General features: G+C 40.9%; 1 protein-coding gene and 1 non-coding gene across 7 annotated transcripts in view; one reads left to right on the plus strand and one right to left on the minus strand.

The window, feature by feature from the left end:
- The window catches only part of OXR1 (oxidation resistance 1), a 221,272-nt gene that overhangs the window by 188,272 nt on the left and 7,267 nt on the right, over positions 1 to 25,733 (minus strand). Inside the window, exon 1 of one of the 6 annotated variants that reach the window (XM_057408212.1) lies at positions 24,520 to 24,687. The exons of the other annotated variants lie outside the window; for them this stretch is intronic. The gene's annotated coding sequence lies outside the window, so the exon portion shown is untranslated. Of the gene's footprint in view, positions 1 to 24,519; positions 24,688 to 25,733 lie in introns of those variants that run through there. 6 annotated transcript variants of the gene reach the window in all.
- Positions 13,724 to 13,806, plus strand: TRNAL-CAG (transfer RNA leucine (anticodon CAG)). Its single transcript has one exon. It is a non-coding gene; the product is annotated as a tRNA-Leu (tRNA).

A 25,733-nucleotide genomic window follows, 5' to 3' on the forward strand; every position in this document is an offset into this window, starting at 1 on the left:
AAACCAGTCAGAGCTGGAACTTAGCATTAAGCTCATGTAACTTAAATGATAATTTAATCTTATGACCAGAGAGCCCACTGTTAACTGGGGGATGCATGTGAAGGGAGGATGTGGAACAAAGATGTATTTGGCAACCTCAGGGTATAATCACTGGGAAGTGGTACTATATTCTCATGGACCACAACCCTCTCCATAACTTGTCAATCCATCTCCTTCACATTCCTTTTCTGAATTCTCTTCAGTTAACCAGGTTCCACATTCTTTCCTGCACCTTCCAGGGAATTACTCTACGCTACTAAATAGAAAGAGGAACATTCCTCAGAAAATAATCAGACATAAAAATACCATCTTGCATATGGAATATTTGATTATTTCTACATTTTGTATGTAAATATTTTAAGTCCAGATATAAAGTGTGAGGAAGGCTACAGAACTCTGCTAGCTGGCTCACAGGAGAAAGTGTAGTTGTTTCTTTATGCTTTTATTCTCAGTTACAGTTTTTCCATTACCAGTCCACCAGGGCATCAGGAATTAAACTCTCCCAATGTAGCATTATCTTTATATTTAATCAAGGAATTTTCTGACTGCTTAAATTTAATGCTATTACAGTTCTCAGCTCTAGATCATACTCTTAAATGAGCAGTCTTTGGAACCATCAAATAATCATATCAATTCAAGTATCCTTTCTCCAGCTGAAATTTTTTATGCTTGAAAGTTCAACATGAGAAAAGAAAATCAGAACCCAGAGGAGTTCAGGAGGACTTCTCATCCTCCACTAACCCAGCAGGCCAAACAGAAATGTAGAAAAATAAATGCAAGACCCTCCAGCATAACATCTGATATAATGATATCAGTCTTGTCTTTTTCTTTTCCTGTTTGAAGAGTTATGCAAATCTCCTTTTCAACTCTCTATCACTATGATCATTTCAAGTGAACAGCAATCTGATAGCCTGTTTTATAGCCTATTTGGAATATTCTTAAATGTCTAGTCTCTCTTTTTTCTTATATCAGAACTGGCTATTACTATACTTTGAAAGACAGTTTAAAAGTCTGCAACTTTTATGAAAGAAATTAAGAAGACTGGGACAATCCCACTCAGCCTCATGGTATCACTGATCCATTTAAACACGTAAAAGCAACACAGTGAAAATAATTGGTAAGTTTAAGTACAAACAGATGATGGAGATGCAGTAGGAGGTAATAAAGCAGCACTTCAGCACAGAAAACATGAACTCACGCCTTTCATTCTATAGCCCAGGATGCCATTAACTTTTTGGGTTGCAAGTGCAGCATTGCAGTAGGGAAAGTAGCACTGCAACAGGGAAATTTCTAATGAAATAATGGGGGGGGGGGGGGGGGGGGGGGGGGGGGCATATTATCAAATCAGCTCATTCATATTGGATTTTTGTTGCAGTCCACCCAAAACACCACTTTCTTTGAACCATAGAACAGTGTAAAGTTGATGTTAATGTGAATACGGCTATAGATAGGAGACAAATTTAAGACCAGGAGAAACCTAACAGGAAGATTAATCTCATACTCATAGGAAAAACAGATAGTTTTGAGAATATATATTTTAAGTTTCACTTCAGGAAAGAACATTCTTACTGAATCAGAAACAAATATTATCTAGCTACCACATTAGATAACTATTCAAAATGTCAGTGAAAATGGGTGCAGAAGCAGGGGATAGGAGGAGACAATTTTAGAGAGTGTTATCCTGTCAGGTACTATACAACTCTGGATATTCCTTTAACTCATGCTTTTACCAGGTAATCTGATACAAAAAAAACATCTAGCAGGATGATTTCTTAAGTACTATGCCAGATACAGGCTTTGCAATTATAACCCTTGGAAGACTGCATCCACTTACTATTGCCTGTAACAAAACAAAGTGCAAATGTCAATCAGGATTCTTCCTTGAAAGGCTAATTATCAAAACCTTTTCTATAGAACCAGCAGTGTCACCCTGAGGTGGGCTACCTTCACATTCAAGAGGGCAGAGCCATCAAAATGTGTTTATATATATATATAAAACTATTTTTTCTCAGCTCTGTTCCTTGTTTTCATTCATCCTCTCTTAATCCCCCCACTCCTTTCAACTCTCTTCTGCCTCCTTTATTCAGTCTTCTTCTTGGGCCTTATTTATTTACCATAATTTGCACAGAGAAGAAAAAAAGATACAAAATACAGAAGAAAGCAGAGTATTTATAATGAACTTGATGTTATCTGATAGGAGTTATAACTGGAATTTTTAAGGACATTGCATGACAAACAGATTGCGAAGTCATCAGCACTGCAGGCCTGTGCGATGCCCTATCTTCCCAAAGAACCCCCGGGATAGAGATGGCTAACAGCATTGCCCCTTCCATGTCCCAGAGCACCATGCCAGCAAGCTCCGCCATCAGTGTTACAGAAAACATCTGTCATTATTTTCACCTCATAGATCATGGTCTTTAGAAGCAACAGGCCCTGCACAAGCACTGTGAGAGACAGAAATCTGAGCCAGAGCCCTAGGTTCTAACGAACTTACCAAAACCCAAATTTAAAGGTGGCTCTTAAATGGCTCATTCTTCTCTATCTGCCAAACATTTGCAAAACATTATTGGGTAAAACTATGTGGCTTGAAGAGCACTTCAGCTGCCAGTGTATCACAAATCCACACTTTTAGCACCACAGAATGCAGCCCTACCTACATTAATGAAAAAAAAAATAAATAGAAGGATGTTATTTTACTCTTGCACGCACTAATGCAGTTTCTGTTGAAGCTAATGGACTACTCACAGTGGTAACTGCTACTCTTCATAATTACTAGCTGTGGTCACTGGGGACTTTAGACAAGACTTTACATTTGTGCAAAACCCCATGTATCTCACAGTAAGTGCTATACAAGCACTTTCAGTGATTGCCCACAGCCTGGGCAGGACTACAGGGCTTTGGGCAGATCATTTATTTCCCCTGTACTTTGACACATACCTGCAAAACAGAACAGGTTACTCTGTGGGATGCTGAGAATAAAGTACATTAAAAGCCTTGAGAAATCACTATTCAGCCCTTATGTATATCTATTGTACTTATGATTTTCAATTCCTGAATCCTGTGGCTTATCTTTCTGAGGCTGAATCTCATACTTACTTCTTTACATCCAAAACATATTCACAGGAAGGCACCTCCCACCTCTGCTTTCCTATTTACTGAAGCAACTTTTTCACTCCAATTGTGTGCAGGAAGAAAAGGCAGAGTTTTGCCTTTTTTAAAATGGCATTACAAATACAACTGTACACTTCAGCAGGAAAGAAAACACAAATACCAGAATACACATAATTTAACAGAGACAATCCCAAAGATTTGACATTAGGTATGAGACGTTTACTAAGGAACCACAGGGGTAATGGAACTTTTTATTTTTCATATATCCTTATATCACCACTTTTACCAAAATGCAATATTTTAAAATTAAAAAGGGCTCATTAAAAAGGGCCCAGCTTCTCCTCTCCCTCAGAAGACATATGTAGAGATTCCACTGGGGAGCAAAGAGCACTGCCTGAAACCAAATGATAGCAGACTTGGTTGTGATCTCAGTTCAGCTGAGATGAACCACCAGGTTCAAAGGGTTACACTTCACATACAATGACATATGGCTAGGGAGATCTCTCACAAGGAAGGAATAGATATTACTGCAAATACATGCCCGAGATTGCTGGAGACTCATGAGGCTGTAATCCTACCATAAGTCAAGGCTATCTGCCTTTACATACATAAATCTGAGAGGTTTTCACGAAGAAGTTACAGCATATAATTAAACCCTTTAGCAGAGATTACAAGGAAAGGGTGATGTCTTCATCTTATTGGTACTTGGGGCTTAAGTGAAAGTGAGGGGAGTAGGAGGGTGTCACGTTAACATGGGTGGTGTCATGCCTTATGTGACATCCCTGCATCCTAGCACACAGAGTTAGAATCATGCTCATCTCCTGAAAGCATAAGAGGCTGCAGTTCTGTGGGCAGTGTTAACAGTGAAGCAGAGCAGCTAACTCCCAAGAGATCTCCCACAACCATTTTGTCTGATCTCAAAAGTTAAGCAGAGTCAGGTTTGGGTCTTGTCTGGGGTTAGACAACAATATAGGGGGACCAAGAGATTTTCCCCAAGGCTGGAGAGTCATGAGTGGCAGGGTGTGTGAGACAGTATGGGCAAGTATCTAGTCCACTGGGCCCCTCCAGTGCTTTGGAAGCGTCGGAGATGGAAGGCAGCTGTATGGAGTCCCCAGCAACAAGCTGCAGAAACTGCTTAAAGGGACAGTGAATTATTTTAAGCCTGGTGGGCCCATGGCACTTCAGGCCATCAGAGCAGAGATGCAACACAGAGATGGACTCATGATCGAGGGGTGGACTTAACAATGGACACTATTGCCCAGGTTATTCACGAGTGTGAACACTGCACACAGTCTCTCCTCTCTGGAGGACTGGTACAAGAGATGGAGCCTGCCATCATGGACCAGATGGACTCAGCAGCTTTATAGGGACTGGTCCATGCACTAAGATAAGAGTGCACCGAGATAAGAGTGATGGTATATTGAAAATGTAGGAACTGAGCATGACGTGAATGGTATGGAATAAGGGGTGGATAATGTCCTGGGTTCAGCAGCAGCAGTCATTTTTTCTCCTTCTTGGTAGCTGGTGCAGTGCAGTTTTTTGACTTTCAGCTCGGGAACAGAGCTGATAACGATGTTTTGGTTTGGCCAAGGACTTTGTGAGCCTCATGCTCTGCCAGGGAGGAGGGGAAGCTGGGAGGAAGCAGAGACAGGACACCTGACCCAAGCTAGCCAAAGAGGTATTCCATACCACAGCACGTCATGCCCAGGATGTAACTGGGAGTTAGCCGGAAGGGCTGGGAGACTGCAGGGTTGGAGGAGGTATCGGTCGGAGCTTGGTGGGGCTTGGGGGCCGAGTTATCGGTCAGCTGGTGCTGAGGTGTTGTATTCTCTTCCCTTGTTATTTCCTTTATCATTATTATCATTGGTGGTAGCAGTAGTGATTTGTGTTATACCTTAGTTACTAAACTGTTCTTATCTCAACCCGTGGGAGTTGCATTCTTTTCGATTCTCCTCTCCGTCCCTCCGAGAGCAGGGGGAGGACAAGAAAGAGGGGGGAAGTGAGCGAACGAATTACCTGACTGGGTTTAAACCACGACAGAAAGCCAGGATCTCATCACTAGAGTAGTGCTTCAAAACATGACTTCAGTTGCTGATCCCAGGCTGACCACCTCCAGCAAAAGTTACAAGCAGCGAGGACCATCTCAGAAATCCTTAATCAAAATGCCCATTGAAATTATGTTACATCCTCTGTACAAGGCCATTTTTTTTTCCCTTACAAAACACATACAAGACAGTCAAAAGGACAATTTACTTAAACTAGTAAGTAGTAGTATCTGTAACGATTTACTGCAACAGTAGAACAAGACACACATTAGAGAGAAGAGTATCTTCTCATCTAGGTTACAACGCTCTTTATATAGAGCCGGAAGAGCATTCAGTTCCCTTTGGTTGCAATGAACAGTCTGAAGGTTGAAATTACATTCTCTATCGATCACTGGAAGACAAGCATAGGGACAGGCTATTGAAAAATTTCACAGTGTCCTTTTGGCTGCCTTCCAGTCCCATCTCCAGGTGGCTGCTATTCTATTTAATGTAACTGGAGTCTACCCTTAGGATGAATATCTTTCTTCCTGACAGTTTTTATTCTGTTTCAAGGCAGGGAAACAGCCGCAGACCAACAAAGACTGCCTCTCCCCAAGCCTCAGCCAGAGAGCTCGGAAACAGAACAAACAACATGGCCCAAATGCTGCTGCATGACCCTCTCACAAATGAGTTTCTCTGCAATTTCACTGGCAACAGAGGCTATAACAGTTGAGGTTAGAATAATCACAGAAATTGAGTTTCAACTGAGAAGATTATAAACCAGCGATGTGCTCCAAGGAAAATTTGTTCCATATGTGCAATACACAGTAACCACTCAGAAAAAGATACTGTATTGCTAAAAGATTGTAAGATAGAGCTGATTCTTGTACATAACAATGTGGGTATTTTTTAACTCAGGACACAGGCTAAACTGGCAGTCTGGTTGCATGTAAGAGCTTTCTACTTTTAATTAGGGATTCTAGAACAAAATCGAACCTGCTGGAAGAGCCTTCAAAACCTTCACACATAAAAGGTTAAACAAATTCTCTAAGTAGACAGTCCTGGTTAATTACTAACACAATTTGCACTGTTGGTACTGACCAGGTGTTAACGGTACTGCAGTGCAGTTCAAAAGCATGGCTTAAAAAAGCAAACTCACAAAAACATCAATCTGTGTCTAACCCACAGTGCCCCTGGGGCACACACTACACATATAAGGGCAAGTTCTCCTATGATGTGATTGTTTTTCATGGCTGCTAGCTTAAAAATCAGCCAAGGCTCTAACTGACCAATTTCTCTTAGTTGAGTTACAAGCTCTCCTGGCTCTCTGGCTTAGCCAAGTACCAATGCCCCTTACAGACTTTCTTCCCACTCTGCATTGCAGATGTCTGTGCAGCACAGAGGCTCTGATGCACACAATAAATTGGCCCCTTCTGCTTGTTGCACCTGCAAGAAACAAAACACTAAGGAGTTCAGAAGACATTTATGCTCCTGGAAATAGCCAGGACTGATTCTCATTTACCCCAACTCACTGAGTTACCACAATCACATCACTTTCAGCAGAAACATCAGTTAAGAGGTATTTGTGTTAGGGCCACAAGCTAAGAACTATTCCATTACAGCACACTTGTGCTGGGATGTTGTTAACATCTTCAGCAATTCCCTTAGGAAATGTCAACAGCAACAACACAAAAAGAAACATTAGTTTGTCTAAATACTAACAGGAGCCTGTAACAGTTTCTAAAATGTAAAAAAAAAACCCACCACACTCAAACCCAGCATGATTTCTTCTTGTTGCAAATATAAGTAATACTTATGTTGGTTTGGAGAGCAAACGATGGGGAGTCAGCTTGGATGTCAGAGTGAAGTTGAGTGTCCCTCTTCACAGTATGCAAGGAACATATTGATCATGCGAACAGAAGGAAGAAGATTCTCTCTTTGGGATAACAGAAGTAAATGTGTGAAGAACTTGCTTTTAGAAAACGAGGGAAGTCTAAGGGGATGGCTAATATTTGCCACTTACTGGGTTACTGTTGTCTGTACACAGGTTAGGGCTAAGTATCTTGGACTTAGCATATTGCTTACTTCTGCATTTCTTATGGTCACAAGAGTCTAGTACTGACAACTGCACTAAGAAACCCCACTTTCCAAACATACAACACTCTTGAGAAACCTTCCACACTTTATAATATGCTAATCATTACCTATTTTAGTATTTTTTATTATGTACTTTATACTATACCATTATTATTTCTCATTACTGTCACGGTGTGATAATTAGCAGTGTGCTTATTATACTCTTTTGCACTGGTAATAAACCCGTATTAACTGAGCTGGAAGCTCGTTACTTCTGTCCTCTGCACCTAAAAAGCAACATTCACCTATGTACCAGGGAGCAAAAGGCCACAGACCCCATCCATTCCATCTGGAGAGGAGAGAATGCTGGAATGTGCAAAAGGAGGACCAAGCATAATTAATGTTCAGTACCAACAAGCCTGGGATTTACAGTTTTCATAGGATTTTATTATGTAGGAAGTGGTTTTATCACATGAAAACAGAAACCAAGCCACAGCCAGCTTACTGTCCTTCAGAGGGTGGGTATTACCCTGCAAAAATCTGGAAGAGGCAATCACCTGCGATACTTTAGACAATCCCATATGGTTCTCCCTCCTATAGCTAGCACTTCTTGGGCTCTCCCTTCACTAAAGACTCTTTCTGTTACGCCCAGGTTTCCACACCCAGGTCTAAAAGCCAAACCCTGTTTAGCTCTTTTTAAGCTAAAACTTCTCTGCAATGTCTCAGACTTCCTGGAGAGCGCTGACAGAACACAGGGCCTCCCAGCACAGATCAGGAAATAAACTGTTTTTATCCCTGTCTCTTCCACTTGGGAAACAGAACATCATCAGATTTTTTTAACATCAACTAATGCCTACAAGGCTGCCTCACTTACTTCTTTCAGGTTCAATAGTTTTTTTGCTATTATTTTTATAAATAAGGACAGAACTTAACAGAGTATAAATGTGCAGTTGTGCTTGAATTATTTTAGGATTTTTTTCATCTAAAAATAAAATCACTTCACTGTTAATAATTAAAAACAGTTATTCTGTCACTACAAGTTTCCATACTTACCACATCAGATTCTCTGATTTTTTTTTCCATTTCCTAGCAAACACAAAGATATTTTTCATTGCTAGAACACTTGAGCTGGAAGCTGGAAGTCAGGTTAGAAGCTTACTCATCAGTTAGTAATTAGGATCTTGCAGGTCAGGTTCTGCCCCAGGGTCAGCTGTCAAATTACCTTTTACTGCAGCAATGTCAAACACACACCCACGTCCACACCCTGCATTTATAGTCATAAATGTAAGTACTTTCACCCATAGGACCTGAAAAGTTATTTGGCTGGAAGAGGACAGGTCAGGCACAGGACTGAGTTCAGTTTTTCTCATGAAAGTGGACAAGAAATCCAATCACTAGCCTCACACCTTTACCTTAAACGGGAACAAAAGCCAACGATCATGACCCTTGTGAACAGCAGACATGATCATTAAAATAAAGCCAGTTCTATCTTTTTGCATTGAAGAACTCCCCAGTTCACACTTTGGGATTAAAAGTATCCAGAAAAAAAAAGTTATTCCAGCTCAACAGGCAGCAATCACAGAACAAAGAACACTCCAGTTGGTGCTCAAGTTCGTGATGAAATAGTGATCTGGGAGGAAAAAAAAACAACTGATACTCAGCATCAGTCTCAGGGAATAGAAGGAATTTTCTTTCCCCTGACACACACATGGATGCTGTACTTCTGGATCCTGCCGATAACACATGCTCCTGAGGCATTTTCCATTATCATCACAGGCAATGCAGACATGCTTGTCAACCTCCTTTACTATTCCCAATTTCCTATAAACACTATAGTGTTCCACATGTTTAATCTGCTTTAGATCTTCAAATGCAGTTTACTAGTTTGGGGAACTTTAAAGGAATGTACTTAATTCAAAAGAGGTTTATGGGCATTCTTGCTTATAAGGTGTTTTGAGACTGAGTAATTTCATAGAGAAGACCCATGCAAATAGAGAAAGACAAAGATTTTTTTTCTCACCTCCCCAGCTCAAATCTCTAATTCCCACTAGGACGAATGGAATAAGGTCACAGTCTCTATTATTATTCAAGTCCATTCCTACCTGTGACCATGACAAGACAAGATCTGCTGCAGAGAAAGCTGGCAGCTGAGACAACAATGTCCTGACAGCAGTCTTGTTTCTAGCTCACAATCTGTTTCTGCTATTAATATTTTTAATATAAAGGAATGAGTCTGGTCCCTAAAGATTACAGGGGGCAGGAAGAGAGCTTGCCAGGTTCCTGACAACATTCTGAGTCTATGCACCACTTTATATTACTGTTTGTACAGACCAAAAAGGTCTGACAAGAGGACTAGTGATTCCTGTAAAGTTAGGCATATTTGCAGAACTAGAGGCAAAATTTGAAGCCATAAAAATATCGAAAAGGCATCATATTTTTAAATCAAGTCTTCACTGAACCACATTTAACCTCATTACCATCCATATATCATAACTGCACTTTCTCTTTGGAAGGAGATGCATGGGTTCCACAGGATTTTGCCATTCTTTTCGAATTAGTATTTCTTTCGGGGCCCACAGGGAGAGCCCTGAAAGATAAGCAATAATACAACTTTTCTGTTCAGACAAAGAACAACACAAAAGATGCTCTCACTTTGTGAGTGGCTTTGCTTAAAGCAGGACAGAAACCCAGAATGGCCAAGGAAGGGCTATCAAGTGACAGAGGAGGGACAGAGGCCTTTGCACAGTGCATTTAAATAGATGGACTGCTAATGTACACTGACATCAGTGTAAATCACTATAGCACAGTAGGCTTTAGCACAACATCTACAACAATAACTTCAAATTCAGTATTAAAACACAAAGCAACATTAATCTCAGACCCTGCAGCTTCACTGGGTTCTGACAGGGTTTTACAGGATACGGGGATGTAAGCTTAGGCGATGAGTACATACTAGTTTCTCTTCCTAGCTGTGCTGGGTGAGAAGGTTACAGCCCCAAGTCCAGCCAGCTTATCTGACCATTCTGCACATCAGTTCAGACATAAATGATCTTGGGTTAAAACTGTTTTTCCAGATAGAGTTTAACGCATGACACCCAGAAACGGAAAAGAATCAGAAATAAAATGAGTACAAACACCCATGTGCAGAGTCTGCCCACCCTTCTGAATTTGAAAACCCCCTTGTTGCTACCTGTTGTTCCTGAACATTGCCCAAAATAAAACCAGACTTCATAAATATTGTTTCCTTTTCTAAGTAAAGGAAAGATTTTTATGAAGCATGATGTAATATTCAAGACATCATGACTCTCATCAACTGACATTACAGGCAGGTGCAAGAGCTGTAAACTCACAAGAGAAAAAATACAAATAAAAGAAACATCCTAGTATTTTATGGAGTTCTATTTGAGGAAAGACATTTTTGCCCCAGAATGTCTCCTGATACTCTGATTAAATCCATCAACTCACTGTAATGTGAACAGCACTTGAAACTCCATTGATCAGTGTAATCACTACTGATATTTTCATATTAGCTTATATGGGTTTAGCATTATTCTTTACTTGAATCTTCAAACATGCTTTCAGAAGACAAGTCATTACTAAGGATTTTATTATGCACAGCCACACTAAAATTATTTTTCAGTATTTTCCATTATCTTACTGAACCTTCTAGAACAATGTCAGCCATCATCAGGTACCCTGAAAACTAAACTCAGACTTTGCACTGCCTTTTGTTACATACACAAATAATGCAAAACGGAATTAGACTTTCTCCAATTTGCTAAGAATAGAAGCCTGTCCTTGAAATTTTAGGTTGGGCAGCAGCATGAAGACATGAGAGAATATCAGCAAGGATACCAACAGGACTTAATTCCTCTTCTTCACCTACTATCATCAGAACACATACTCAGAAAAACTACATCTGAACCTTCCAATGGATAACGCCAATGCACCTCATGTGCAACCTGCAACAAAACAACCTCCAGCCTCAAGTCCAGTGAGTCTGGCTGTGTGGTGGACAGGCAGATAGTTAAGTCTGAGAGCAGTTGGAGAATGCATACATCTTCACAAATTTATCATGTTCAGGTTTACACTTCACTTACTAGAGCTCAATGCAGTCAGTATGACAACTGCTATATGAAATTGAGTCATGGGTGAGCAATCAGGGCTGAAGCTACCCTTTGCATACTAAGTACCACTACACTTTGACCAGCAAGTTAGCCAGATCAGATTTTGGGGCAACAACCTGAGAGTTAACTACTGAAGTTCTGGGCCAAAAAAAATTCCCACTGGTAAGACACTGGTGTTGTACAGGAGTAGGCTTAGGCCGATTCTTCACTTAGGCCCACTGGATGTTTGGTAATGACTCAGTTCTGCAAGAACCTTCCTTGTGCAATCCACAAGTCTTGAAGCCAATGAGTAATACTATTTTTATGAATTAGACTTCATTTAAATTACAACCTATTTAGTCAATTTTCCCAGCCAGTCAAGACACATTTAATCAGCTTTACACCATCACTGCGTCAAAGTAGTGAACATAAGGTTATGGAGCTACTGGCTAAAGATCCAAACAGCTATGTGCAGACAGGAGAAAAGGTGTAGGTTTCAACCCCAGCTCATTCTGGACTTGTAACTCTATGAGTATCCTTTGATGGGCATATCTCATATTTTTGCTTACTGGACTCTGCCTATCTTGCTACAGGGTCAAGAAGACCTATTGAAACTGGAATAATCCCATTTCCGTTGACTCCACCAGCTATGGTTTAGAACACACACCAAAAAAACAAAACACAAAAAACAGCACCACCACATTAGCTAGGACACTGATTTCAGAAAAACTACCAATATTGATAAACTGGAGCTGGAACAACTGGTTTCTTCAAACAGGGGAATGACTTCCTTCCACTACCAGTACCAAACACAATCAGGCTCTATTTCTGACCAGTCTAGTAGAGACTGTAGCCTTTTTTTGAAAGTGGAAAATACTGTTCCTTCAGGTTCTGGGGAATGATTATGTTTTGGGGCTAGCAGTGTACTTGCCATTTCTGACAGTCAGGTTCTGGTTGTAACATTCAAAGATTTGATTTTTCTATTACATTTACATTCCAAAGAGAGACACTGGATTTTAAAACTGATGCTCCCAAACAAGTATACCTCTTGCTTTCCATATTGACTTTTACTCCCAAATCTTGACCAAATTTGTATGTTTAGAGCTTCCCAGATGCAGCTTTCAAGTACAGGAATTTCTTTTATTAAACTGAAGCACTGGGACAATTTGTTTCAGTGTTACACTCTCTAATATTACAGAGAACTCTCAGCATCAATAACTTGTACCTGTCTCAAAAACGATTTTCATAAACATCACAGGAGACAAATCAGCCTTAAGCAATGCCCTTGTGCAACATACCACATTTATGTATACCTTCAGACTTCTGCTACATGGCATATATAATTTACGTGCAACAGTCCCTGCTTCTCTCTCAAAATACTAGTACTCAGATATTGTTATGAAATATAACAAGGGAAAGTGTAGAGTCCTGCATCTGGGCAGGAACAACCCCAGGTTCCAGTATAGGTTGGGGAATGACCTGTTAGAGAGCAGTGTAGGGGAGAGGGACCTGGGGGTACTAGTGGACAACAGGATGACCATGAGCCAACACTGTGCCCTTGTGGCTAAGAAGGCCAATGGCATCCTGGGGTGTATTAGAAGGGGGTGGTTAGTAGGTCGAGAGAGGTCCTCCTTCCCCTCTACTCTGCCCTGGTGAGACCCCATCTGGAGTATTGTGTCCAGTTCTGGGCCCCTCAGTTCAAGAAGGACAGGGAGCTGCTGGAGAGAGTCCAGCGCAGGGCAACAAAGATGATTAAGGGAGTGGAACATCTCCCTTATGAGGAAAGACTGAGGGAGCTGGGTCTCTATAGTTTGGAGAAGAGGAGACTGAGGGGTGACCTTATCAGTGTCTATAAATATATAAAGGGGGAGTGTCACGAGGACGGAGCCAGGCTCTACTCAGTGGCAAACAATGATAGGACAAGGGGTAATGGGTACAAACTGGAACACAAGAGGTTCCACTTAAACTTGAGAAGAAACTTCTTCTCAGTGAGGGTGACGGAACACTGGAACAGGCTGCCCAGGGAGGTTGTGGAGTCTCCTTCCCTGGAGACATTCAAAACCCGCCTGGACGCATTCCTGTGTAACATTATCTAGGTGTTCCTGCTCCGGCAGGGGGATTGGACTAGATGATCTTTCGAGGTCCCTTCCAATCTCTAACATACTGTGATACTGTGATACTGTGATATTCACAGAATGAAACAGCTGTCTCTACCAAATTAACAACAGTTATCACAGCTACAGTAGATTGAACACAATATACATTTTAGTTTAGAACACTTTCTACCATCCTCGGTGAGAGAAAAATAGTACAACATAAAATACATACAAACACACCACTAACAGTGTTTGACAAACACCCCTGTCAGTCAGGATGGCCGAGCGGTCTAAGGCGCTGCGTTCAGGTCGCAGTCTCCACTGGAGGCGTGGGTTCGAATCCCACTTCTGACAGCATTTTTGGGGGGATTACATGTGGCTGGCAATCGGTCACTGGCAGTGCTCCTGAGGGCTCAATTCCAGGGCTAGTCCCGCTCCATATATTTATCAACAAGATTAACCCTGCAACTAAGTACTTTGGGCTTGTCTGGAGAAAAGGAAGCTGAGGAGCGATCTCAGCTTCCTGAGGAGGGGAGGTGAAGAGGGAGCTGCTGAGTACTTATCGCTAAGATTGACTAACAGGATGTCTGTAAATGTTTCCAAGCTGCAAAATGGAAAGCTCAGACTGGACATTAGGAAGCATTTTCTTCCTGAGAGGGTGATCAAACACTGGAACATGTTTCCTAGAGAGGCGGTTGATGCTCCAAGCCTGTCAGTGTTTAAAAGGCATTTGAACAATGCCCTTAACAACATCCTTTATTTGTCCAGCCCTGAATTGGTCAGGCAGTTGGACTAGATGATCAGTGTAGGTCCCTTCCCACTGAAATATTCTACTCTTGTCTTAAAATTAATTAATTAATTAATGGGGTCTTAAAATGGGAGATCTAATTATCTCAGCCTAAAGAAAGGAGCAGTTCAGAATGCAGCCCCGCAACGTCTTGTTTTGTAAAGATTTTAAAACCTCTCGGAAGCACATATGAATCAGTAAGTGAATTGTATTTTCACATTACATGTTTAGAGTTAAGTACACAGTGAGTGACAGTCTGGAATACAAAGTATTTCTAAAAAGCAAGGTCACAAACATCAGTGAATCAAGTGAAAGACTGCAACTTTTAGCACCATAAACTGGAAATGTTAAACATCCAGCACTGCAAATGCTCAGCAGATATGCAGTAATGACCTCTGAACATGCATAGAACTTGATTATATATTTGCATCTAAAGAAGATAAATCAATGACTTATTCCACAGGAGTAAACAGATTGAGGGAGTGTTTTAATTATGTAATATTAACACAGACTCCAAGAAAGGTAATTAATGCTTTCCACGGGCAAATGCTATTAAACATTCCTTGAGTGAGTTGCTCACCTACCTGAAATACTTATCTTCTGTACACAAGTTTTGCTAGATATGTATCTTTTTTTTCTCCAGAACCTTTACCCTAGGGGGGTGTTAACCCATCCCTTTGTACTAGGCAAGCAGCACTACAGTCCATCAACATATACAAGGATGTTTTGCAGCACATTTGCAGAAAGCAGTGTTAAGATCACCCTCTCTTAAACTGTTAATGCTAAATCAGCATTTAATTCCATGTTCGAGACAACAATTCTACCAGCACTGGATTCTGAAAGCAGCACATCTGCCTGCTATGAATGCACAAGCAAGCCCAGTGTCCTGGAGTCTGCCAGACATTCAAAAAAATCAACAGGCAGCTGCCTAAAGCAGTAATCAACAACTGCAAGCTGCAGGGTGCAGGGATGTCTGGCTTTTCTGTGGGATCCATGTTGGATAAAATCTGCAATCAGTATGCTGGTTGTCATGGCAGGGGGACATCTAGCTCCATCTAGTTGGAACTAGATGATCATTAAGGTGCCTTCCAACCCAAGCCATTCTATGATTCTGATTCTATCACCATACTCCTAGTTCATATGCTCGCATGGGAGGGAAGGCAAAGGAGAAATATTTAAAAAACATTAAATAATTGTATGCCACAAGCAAAACAACTCTGAAGTACAGAACTTCCTGGGCATCATTTCAATTATAATGTGAATACTGAGATCATATATATCAGAACAGATGTGCCTACACAGTATTTGACATGGTTAAACATCCTAGGAAGCTACTAGTGACAAGGCATTTACTAAACAGATTGTGCATTCATGCACCTATTTAGAACTGTAGTTTCTACAGTCCCTTCCTGACGCTATTTCAATCCCTGTTGAGAGGCTTGCATGGGGGGAGAGAGAGAGAACTGCTTGGGGGTCCAGCCACCATTCTGGATAAGAAAATGCCTAACTCCAATGGGAACTCATAAGTTTCTCCAGTGCACCTAAGATTTCATCCCCTGATTCAAATCTCCATTTTGGACAAGGCTGCACAGGAGTTGCTGGACCTATGAAACACCAGCAACCCAACAGAATGCACAGAGCCATAGGTTAAAAAGTCCACAGCCATGAGCTCTGCATAGTTTGTAGTTAACAGCATTTCTCTTTCAGTAACACACCATAATGACAGAATTAGGTATGAAGATGAGATTTCATTTGGATTTTCAATATAATTATACAATAAAATACAATACACTTCCAAGTCAACTCTTCCATATTCACAGGCTATAACAGTCAAAACAAAAGAGGCAGAGGGAGGGTTAAATTCAAGGCCATCGTAAACAACAAAAACCATAGGATTTCATCAAGAAACCCCTGTAGAAAGTTCAGTTCCTTACTCTCTAGCAGATCATTCATCCTGAATTAAAGGCCTGCACAGAATAATAAAATCTGCCAAATCCTATGTTAATCTGCTACACAGATTACAATCACTATTAAGAATACGCACCGAGTTGTGGCAATGCACACATTAACTGATACAATGATAGCTGCGAAGGCAGTCTCTTCCTATAAATCGGCCTACAGAAACTTACATGATGCACTGGACAGAATCTAGAGAGGCATTTGAGGGAAAAAAAAAAAATTTGAAAAATCTGATTACCAGTATGCATGGCAGCTATTTCACCTTCACACACCAAGATCTGCACTTTTATGTACAAGCTGGTTAGTGAGGCTACGTTTAAATTCTTCACATGAACACGTTCAGCTCTTTTTAATTTAAAACCAAAATAATCATATTAGCTAGACAAGATATCCAGACCTAAATAGCTTCCATTATTAAAGGAATCACAAGGTCAACTTTTTCCAGGATTGAAACTGCATGTATCTTAGCCATTGCTAGTCACAAGGACCGAGACCAAACTCTCAACATTCGCATGAGCTGCAAACATTTCCTGTGAGGAAATGTCACGAGGCAAGAAGTACAGAACCACAGGCAGCTCAGAAATCTGTTCTCTCTCTGGAGAAGTGCAGGAGGGAATGCTTCTGGTAAATAAGATACAGGGAATGACTGTGTTGTTTTTTTAAGAAAGAGACTATACACTTTTTCAAACAAACATATTTCAGTATGCCAATGCAAACAGGACATAGAAGCCACAGAAAGAGGTTGTGCTTCACCAAAGGAACAGTTTTCTCTCAGCAAGCCTCTATTAAATTCGATCTCTCAATCAATAAGCAATAAGGATTTCCTTATTCCTGTGCAGCAGCTGCAGCCAGAGCTGTACCTGTGAACACAGCCCTTACTGAACAGAAGGGGAAGAACACAGGCAGACCCCACACCCACGTGAAACCCCCCTGAAGGGGTTTCAGGGGAATAGATCACTATGAGCAAGGCAGGATTCTACCATTACCACCCCAGCACTGTCATACATGATAGGATATTGCCACATTGCATGTTTTCCTTCATATAAAATTTTCTCCAGTAGACTAATGGCTATCACCAAATTTTTCTCATCCTGGTCTTATGAATGTTGTCCACGGACTAGAGAATACAGCACAGCAGAGACCCTCTCACTATATGCTCATCATAAGGCATAGCAGATACCCAGATCTGTTCAGTGCTTATCACTCAGCATGAGTGACTGAACAGCTGAAATGGATGGAAACTGCTTCTATTATTTCTCTTCTGACACCAAATCCACACATCACCTTGAAAAGAATTAGACAAAGTTCAGCCAAGTATATGCTAAGGAGGTGGACACAGAGGGAGCTCTGAGATACCTCATTTCTGCTACTGCTCTTTAGTAGACAGGACAGTATATTTCCAATACTCTGTGGTCTTCAAGGATTTTTAAAAAGAGAAGTAAAATGAATAATCAGGATACCATGGCTCACCTGCTCCCTTTGTCATTAAAACAAGCCTACACTGGCAGTTCAAATCATCTGTTTATCTTACTGAGAAACAATCCATTACCAGCAGATAATGATCTTTTTTTGCCCTAATGAATCTACCTTGAAAGGAATCTACCTGGGGCTCTGTTCCATTCACAGTTATTAAAACATGAAAGCTGGACTAACTCTGCTGAGGACATTTATGGTTAAATCTGATGTCAATTAAATGTCAGCTTTATGAACTGGAATTAATTCAGAGAATGTAAGTCTATCCTTACATTAAAGGTGATGCATGCAGACGCTATTCTCTCAGTGCAGGAGTCCTGGATCTCTATTGACACAAATCACACTGCAGAGGGGCAGGCCCAAAGGGCAGCCTTGGCATGAGGAAACACGGCTGTCCAGAAAGTGAAAATAAAACATAGCTGTTTCTGACAGCACAGAGAAATTGTGATAGCACAGGCAGAAAGGTACCTGCTGCGAGCCAAGCTTTTTTCAGCAAGCCTCAATTAAACAGGATCTCCTATGGGCAGATGTCATCAGAGTATCGGGCAGCTTATTATTGTTTCTGCTGCTAGTACTTTTTATAAAACATGTAAATGGTTGAATAAAACAGTATTTGTTTGTAGGTATGCCTGTCCTGAAGCCAGTGTCTTGCTCTTTGAAGGGTCATGCTATCATTTCACTGTGGGCCAGTCCACCAGCTATTTGCTCTCACCCTTTCCTCAAAGGGGTAGTTTCATACTTGTGTTTAACTGGAATTAATCTATTTCCTGTTCCTTCGGTGCTAGTGCTAGGTTCTGACAGCTCCCCTAGCACAGCATTAGTGAATCGCCCCATCACTGCTGTATGGCTACAGACTCCCCACCAAAGCAACCAGGTACTTCAATGCCTCCTCAAAGAGGAGGGCCTGGAAGCCTTACATCATACAACCTCTTATGAAAACAGAACTTCTCATCTTTCTTTCCCATTAACTAAAATAAGGAGCAGAGCTATATTATAGCCTTAAAGCATTGGGCACAGAAGAAGATATCCAAGCAACAACAGTGTTGATATCCTTTACTCAGTATCAGAATCATACAACCGGTTGGGTTGGAAGGGGCAGTTCCAACCCCCTGCCATGAGCAAGGACACTTTCCGCTAGAACAGGTTGCTCAAAGCCCCACCCAACCTGACCTTGAACACTGCCAGGGATGGGGCAGCCACAGCTCCTCTGGGCACCCTGTGCCAACGCCTCCCTACAATTACAGTAAAAATTTTCTTCCTAACACCCAGTCTAAATCTATCCTTTGTCAGTTTAAAGCCATATGCCCTTGAACTGTCACTACACACCTTTGTAAAAACTCCCTCTTGAGATTTCCTGTAGGCAGCACCCAGTGTGGTGTTTATTGAATTGCAATAATAAGAAATACCTCTGCATTGTCATGTGCAGTTTTGCTTACCTCCCTTTTTACATGAGAAACGCTTTATTTTCAGGAGAAAATATTATAAATAGCAACTAGAATATAATAAATAATCTGCAAATGTCCACAAACATGCCTCTTTATCTGACTGGTACCAGTTAAGGTAAAATACAAATTACAAGCTCTACATAAGGAAAGATATATAAATAGGCAAGTGGGTTCGAAAACAAAACACAGATCTCAGAAAGTTATATTCACCTGTCAAAGCAAGTAAAATACCAGATGAAAGGGAGGCTAGGTCTGAATATGATTAAAGCCTTTTTTTTTTTTTCCCCAAAGAGCACAGGTTTGACATGCTGATGCCTGCATATTTAAAATATACAATAATAAAGATGAGTTATTGAGCCATCACCAATTATTTTAAAAGAGCAAATTGTTTATTTATAGAGAAACTGACATTTATAAAGACAGACATGAAGGACTCAGTTGAAGAAGCAACAGTCTTTGGAGCTTGGAGGTTTTGTTTTTCCTAACTTTACTTTGCTTCATCTCCATTCCTAAGTTGAGAAGCATCACATTTCAAACTAAAGTGCTATAACTCAAATTGAAGGCTCCCTGCCTCCCAGTGGTCAAATGTCACAAACGTCAATTTGTTCAGCTCTTTGGATAATGTCAGGTCCCCAAAAACTGGACTAATGCAGTTAAAATTAAGAGGAAGCGGCACTGAGTTTACGTAGAGAAGCAGTGAGCAAAGGGCACCAGCCTGCCTTGCACTTCGGCTGCTGAGGCCCACCAGCAGGCCAGGTGTATCAGACTGGGGATACTGGTGTCGCCCAGATTTCCAGCATCTCCAACCAGAGTTACAAAGCCTATTGGAAAGCATGGCTCAGTGTCAGGACTCTCCCTTCATGGATCGTAGGTGTAGCTGCATTGCTTTACCTTCCTCTCCTAAATAACCTCTCCTCCCTAATCAGACTTGCTCCTCAGCTGCAGTCCAGCCCAGTATCCACTTAACACAAAAGAACATCCATTCTCATCAGACCAATGGTCAGCCTAGCTCAGCATCCTCGGGGACAGTGGCCAAGACCAGTCCTAAGAGAAATCAATGCAGACAGCGAAAGCAGCAGGACAAACAGTAGGACAAAGCTTCCCTGCTCCCAGGAATTTGTGGTTTGGATACTTCATAATATAGAGGCATTTTTTCATGTTTCATAGCCAGCAGTGGACTAGAGAGTCACTGAGGCTGGTGGGGAGCTCTGGGGATCCTCCAGTCCATCTTCCTGCTCCGAGCCAGATCAGCTGCCACAGATTGATCAGGGCCATAACCAGTCAGGTTTTTATTCTCTCCCAGGATGGAGACCATACAACCTTGTGGCAACCTGTTCCTGTGTGACACACTAAGAAGTTTTTTCCTACACTTTTTAGTATTCACATACTGCTGAACCGAAGTCCAGAGCCTGCCTAGGCACTGCCTGAGGAGCTGCATGCAACCCTGGTATGTGGGGTCGTGATTATAGTAACGGCAACGTTTCTCACATCTCCCTACACTCTGGTCAGGACCAGTGCTCTAATTTAATGTGAAATTGTGATCTTTAAGGTGATCTGGTCTTAGGACCAGAGCATTCATTATGTCATCGGAAAACTCTGAGATACTTAATTTTTCTGGGTTCTGGACTTTCCCTATGTTATCCGTAACAATTCCTTTCTTTGTCTTCTTTGTCTTGAGCAGTGGAGGCATCTGGCATTGCTCCACAATGCACAGACAAACAGCATAATTCTGTTTACAACTAGTTTCAGATAAATGCCAAACTATTTCTCATCTCTCAGATCAGAAAAAGTCATGCAAGATGCAGTGATTTGCCAAAAGGTACATAACCTGTCAATGGTATCTTTCATTCTTGGAACTATTCTCATAAATGGCTTTTTTGCTCTTATGTCGAATATGCTGCATTTATTTCTCCCCTTCCCATGAGACTCACCATTTGCTGTATAAATCTGAAATGGCTTCTGATAATTCATGCTACAAAAGCAGCATTATCTATTCCAGTCTTCAGATTTACTTTTCATAAACATCAGTATGAATAGAGAAAGACATTAGAATAGCATCATATAATGATTTGGGTTGGAAAGGACCTTAAGGATCATCTAGTCCTAACCTCCCTGCCACAGGCAGGGACACCTTCCACTAGACCAGGTTGCTCCAAGCCCCATCCAACCTGGCCTTAAACACTGCCAAGGATGGAGCAGCCACAGCTTCCCTTGGCAGCCTGTGCCAGCACCTTACCACAGCAAAGATTTTCTTCCTAGTATCTAATCTAAATTTATCCTCTTTCATGTTAAAGCCATTCTTCCTCGGTAACAACCACCTTTTAAGTCTGAGCCTTGTGGCAATCAGCACTGGGCACAGCAGAATATATCCAAGCAATTTCACAAGTCATTGAGTATCTCAGCCTACTTGACATCCTGTGTAACCAGAACTCCCCCTTTCAACACATCAAGGCATTCCAGGAACTTCTGGATTACTTGTGTCCTGCTGTGCTCGCTCTCCAACAGATACCAGGCTGGTTGAAGTTTCCCCGTGAGGACCCAGACTTGTGAATGTGAGGCTGCTCCATCTGTCTATGGAGGGCCTCATCCACCCAGTCTTCCTGGTCAGGTGGCCTGTAGAAGACCCCCACCGTGATGTCACATGGCCCCGCCCTTCCTTTAATCCTGACCCATAAACTCTTGGTTATCTTCTCATCCACCCCAAGGCAGCGCTCTGCTCACTCCAGCTGGTCACTGATGTAGAGTACAACACCCCCTCCTCATCTCCCCTGCCTGTCTTTCCTGAAGAGCTCTGTCCTTCCATTCCAACATTCCACTCATAGAAGCCATCCCACCATGTCTCCATGATATTAGGAAATCCACCCTAGAATTCTATGTTCAGAAAATAACCTTGTTCATGTTAAGGAAACTAAAATAAATAAATAACTGGGTCTTTGGGGATGAAGGAAGGTTTCATCTGACAGTATGGTTCACACAAGAATATGTATTTGAAATGCTGACCAATCATTTGTCATACAGAGGAACAAAAGGGTTTGCGTTATAAGGCTTAATTCTCTAGTGTTCTTTCACTGTGGTTATTTAAAACGCAAAAAGTATCATAGAGTTATACTAAAGATGGGAGATCAAACAGGGACAAAAGACAAGACTACACAATCATCCACTCACTGATTTTGTTGCACAGTTTTGGATTGACTATTGAGAAAGCTCCTTTACCTCCTTTTCTTCTGGAAAAAAGTGAACAGCAAAAAGTGAATAATAAAGCCCGCTTTCTACCTTGACTGAAAAATTAATATAAGGGTGGAAGTCATGCTGTAGTGAGGCCATTAAAAGATTACAGGTATTATGCTGAATACAGCAAGACACAACAAGCCCTCTATAGTCCTGGGCTGGCCCTTTTGGCTTTGCTATAATGCTGATAGAACGAAGAATCATGCACCAAACATTAGCCAAAATAAATTATGCACCATATCTAGTAGTAAATGAATTATACAGGCTCCTCAGAACTGCTCTTTTCATAAAGAGCTATCCCTCTAGACAGTCTGAGGAAAACTGAGTGAATTTTCTTGCTGTAACTATGAGAACAGGAAACAGAGCTAAAGCTCCCATGTAATCAGTTTCAAAGCTAGAATTTTAATATGGCTACCTAGTTACAGAAGATTTTCCATGAACATTATACTCATATTAACAATGAATTTTTTGATGTTTATAAGCTTAGAAACTGTTACAGAAATAACAACACAAAAATACTGGCTGTAGGCAAACCAGCTTCCAGTGTTCTTCTGATATTTACAATTAGGGAGCTTAATGAAATCCAGGGTATCAGATTTGTTTCATAATCCCTACGCCTCTGACTTGTACTACCATGACATCTTCCAACAAGCATGGAACAAATGGATTATATCTACAGCCTAATTTTATAGTCTTCCCTTCGACTGATTTTCTTGTACTTTCCAACAATATTTAAGAAAATATTTTGCAATTAATTGAAAGTCATTCAGTGCTCTCACCAAATTACTCCTCGATGAGTCTGGAGCAGATACACTTTCTTCTTCTCCTCAAGTGCCTTTGATTTCTTCTCTGCATGCACAGACATGCACTTAATTAAAACTTTCCATCAAAGTGGCATTAGCTAGACACACAAGGCATACCAACGTGCTCTCAGGCTTCCTGCCAGAAAGCCAGCAGTGCTGATGCTTTCCTTTATTTACTTCAAAGTGTCAGCAAAACAGGCAATTTATGACCACATAAATACAGAACCAACAACCCACAACCACTGTCTGCGGCAATACAGCACAGACACAGCCATTTCGTTGGTCCACTTCCCTCAGACTGGTTCATGTTGCCAGATGCAGAACCAGAACACGCTTACCAAGTGTCTTCTGTAACACTGTAATAAAATAAATTACCAGGATGAGTGTTTAAAAAGGTGTCAGGGAGCAGCATGAACAAATCCCATTAGCAGTCAACAGGATTTGTGTACTATTCACCACATTGAAAACTTAACCCCAGGGCATAACACATACAAGCAGTATGGAGGTATATCACATTGTGGAATGAGGTTTGGTTTTGATCAGGATATTGGGATTTTTGGTAGGAAATAAAGATACAGGGAGGAAAGCCTTTTGATATAATATAGTGTTATGATTGTGGGCAGGGATTTAAAAAAGCATCTGATGAAAGGCAGACATCTGAGAAATCATGTAATTGCCAGAAGCATTTGAAAAAGTCTGTAGCACAAAACAGCAGCCCTCATTACATGGCACCAGTTCTGCTTTGGAAGGTTTCAGAGATGTGGTATTTGGCAAGCAACTCCAGAGAGAAAAAATATTTCTGATCACCAGTGTAGGTATTCCTACATGTGAGAAATATATCAGAGTCTAGATGATGCCACTTAGCTCTGCTAGGTGCTGATTGTCATACATGTGCTTTTCACGTCTAAGTTGAAATTAACTAGAGTGGCTTTAAATTGAGACTAGGTGTCATGTATGGCAGTGCTGATAATTCTCTAATCTATATTTCCTAAAAATGAAAGAAATCTTACAAAGTTATTTCATAGTCAGAACCTAACAGGAGCAGTTCTGTTAAGACTGGAAACATACCAACAACGGGAGGTATCTGCAAGGCACTGAGGCCCAAGCTCAGGATGAAATCTGAGCTTGAGGAAAAGTTCATCCTTGTCTGGGAATTATTTTATGCTTTCCTGTGCAAGAACAAATGACAGAACTGGGGTGTGAATACATTTAACTGACTTCATCGTTCAGCAAGACTGACCTTTAGTTTATACCTTGACATGTTTTTCTTCCAGATGCATTTCTTGAAAGCAAAACCAAACAGCATTTTCCTCACCCTGCATACTCTTGGTAAAAAGTATTGTTAGAAAATTCAGGTGAAATTTTGACTTACAGAATAGGAGCAAAGGAATTTCAGTGACTTCAGAAATGCCAGGGTTTTGCCCTTCAGAAGGAGCTTGAACAGGGTATAACACAGAACACACCCCTCTACAATGAAGAGCCAGCCACATACACAACATAACTGAAGGGTCTCGCTCAGAAACTCTGTGCCTCCTGAATCTTCTAAAGCATAAGGGAAATGGAAAAACAACAAAAAAGGTGTCTGCAATTTTGCTCACACATTAATTACTTGAGATCAACTGGAGAAGTAAATAAACACACCAGCATTCCAATGCAAAGAAAAACACAGACACAAAAAAATCCAGTCACTGAGATGTTAAGTCCTCTTTGTAATTTCAAGTGCCAGCCACTTTTGAAGAAGGAACTTAAGGTATTAAAGGTTATAACTGAAGTGCAAGTGTAATCCTATAATTAAAGACTCTGCAGGCAATAGTCAGATGGTCTTACAAAAATTCTAAGATGTAACAAAGAAACACAGTAGGAGAGTTAAATAATTCTGAGCATTAGAGCTACAGCATGAAGCTGGTGTAGAAATGGAGATGACCTTCTCTAACAAAAAGATACCTGCCAGGTTGGCTGGTTAGTTTGTGTAAATGCCTTTGAAAAGGCTCTACATGAGGCTGAGTGGAACCTTATTGTAAACCAGACTTCTGTAAAAATGTAACAGAGAAAACATTAATCACTTGAGATAAATTCAAATAGAATTAAATTTCTTTTATACTTTTATTTTTAAAAACATAGATTATATCCAAATATTAATTCACATTTTATAGTTAAGGATGCAGCTGCTTTAAGGAAATTTTCAAAAGCTGTTCACCACAGGTTAAAGTTTTTGTGAATTTATTTGTATGTATAGGAAGAAAAATATTTATTAGATGGACTGGTAAAATAAAAATGTGTATTTTCTGTGGTTTGTTACATAGGCAAACATTTTATGTAACTTAAGCTCCCGAATATGAACACTGATTGAGCTTTTTATATTGTAGTGGGCCTGGCTGAGATGGAGTTAATTTTCTCCATAGCAGCCTGTATGTGCTATATTTTGGATCTTTGATTAAAACAGTGTTGAGAACACATCCATGTTTTGGCTATTCCTTAGTAGTATTGCTAATATTGCTTCATCAAGTCCTTCTTTGTTTCCCACTCTGTTCCCTTGCCTCGAGTAGGCTGGGGAGTGGGCAAGAAGCTGGGAGGACACACAACGGG

The sequence above is a fragment of the Pezoporus wallicus genome, unplaced genomic scaffold (genome assembly GCF_028554395.1).
Source record: "Pezoporus wallicus isolate ANWC-B61680 ecotype Strahan unplaced genomic scaffold, APGP_CSIRO_Pwel_v1 contig_3815, whole genome shotgun sequence".
Taxonomy (NCBI): domain Eukaryota; kingdom Metazoa; phylum Chordata; class Aves; order Psittaciformes; family Psittacidae; genus Pezoporus; species Pezoporus wallicus.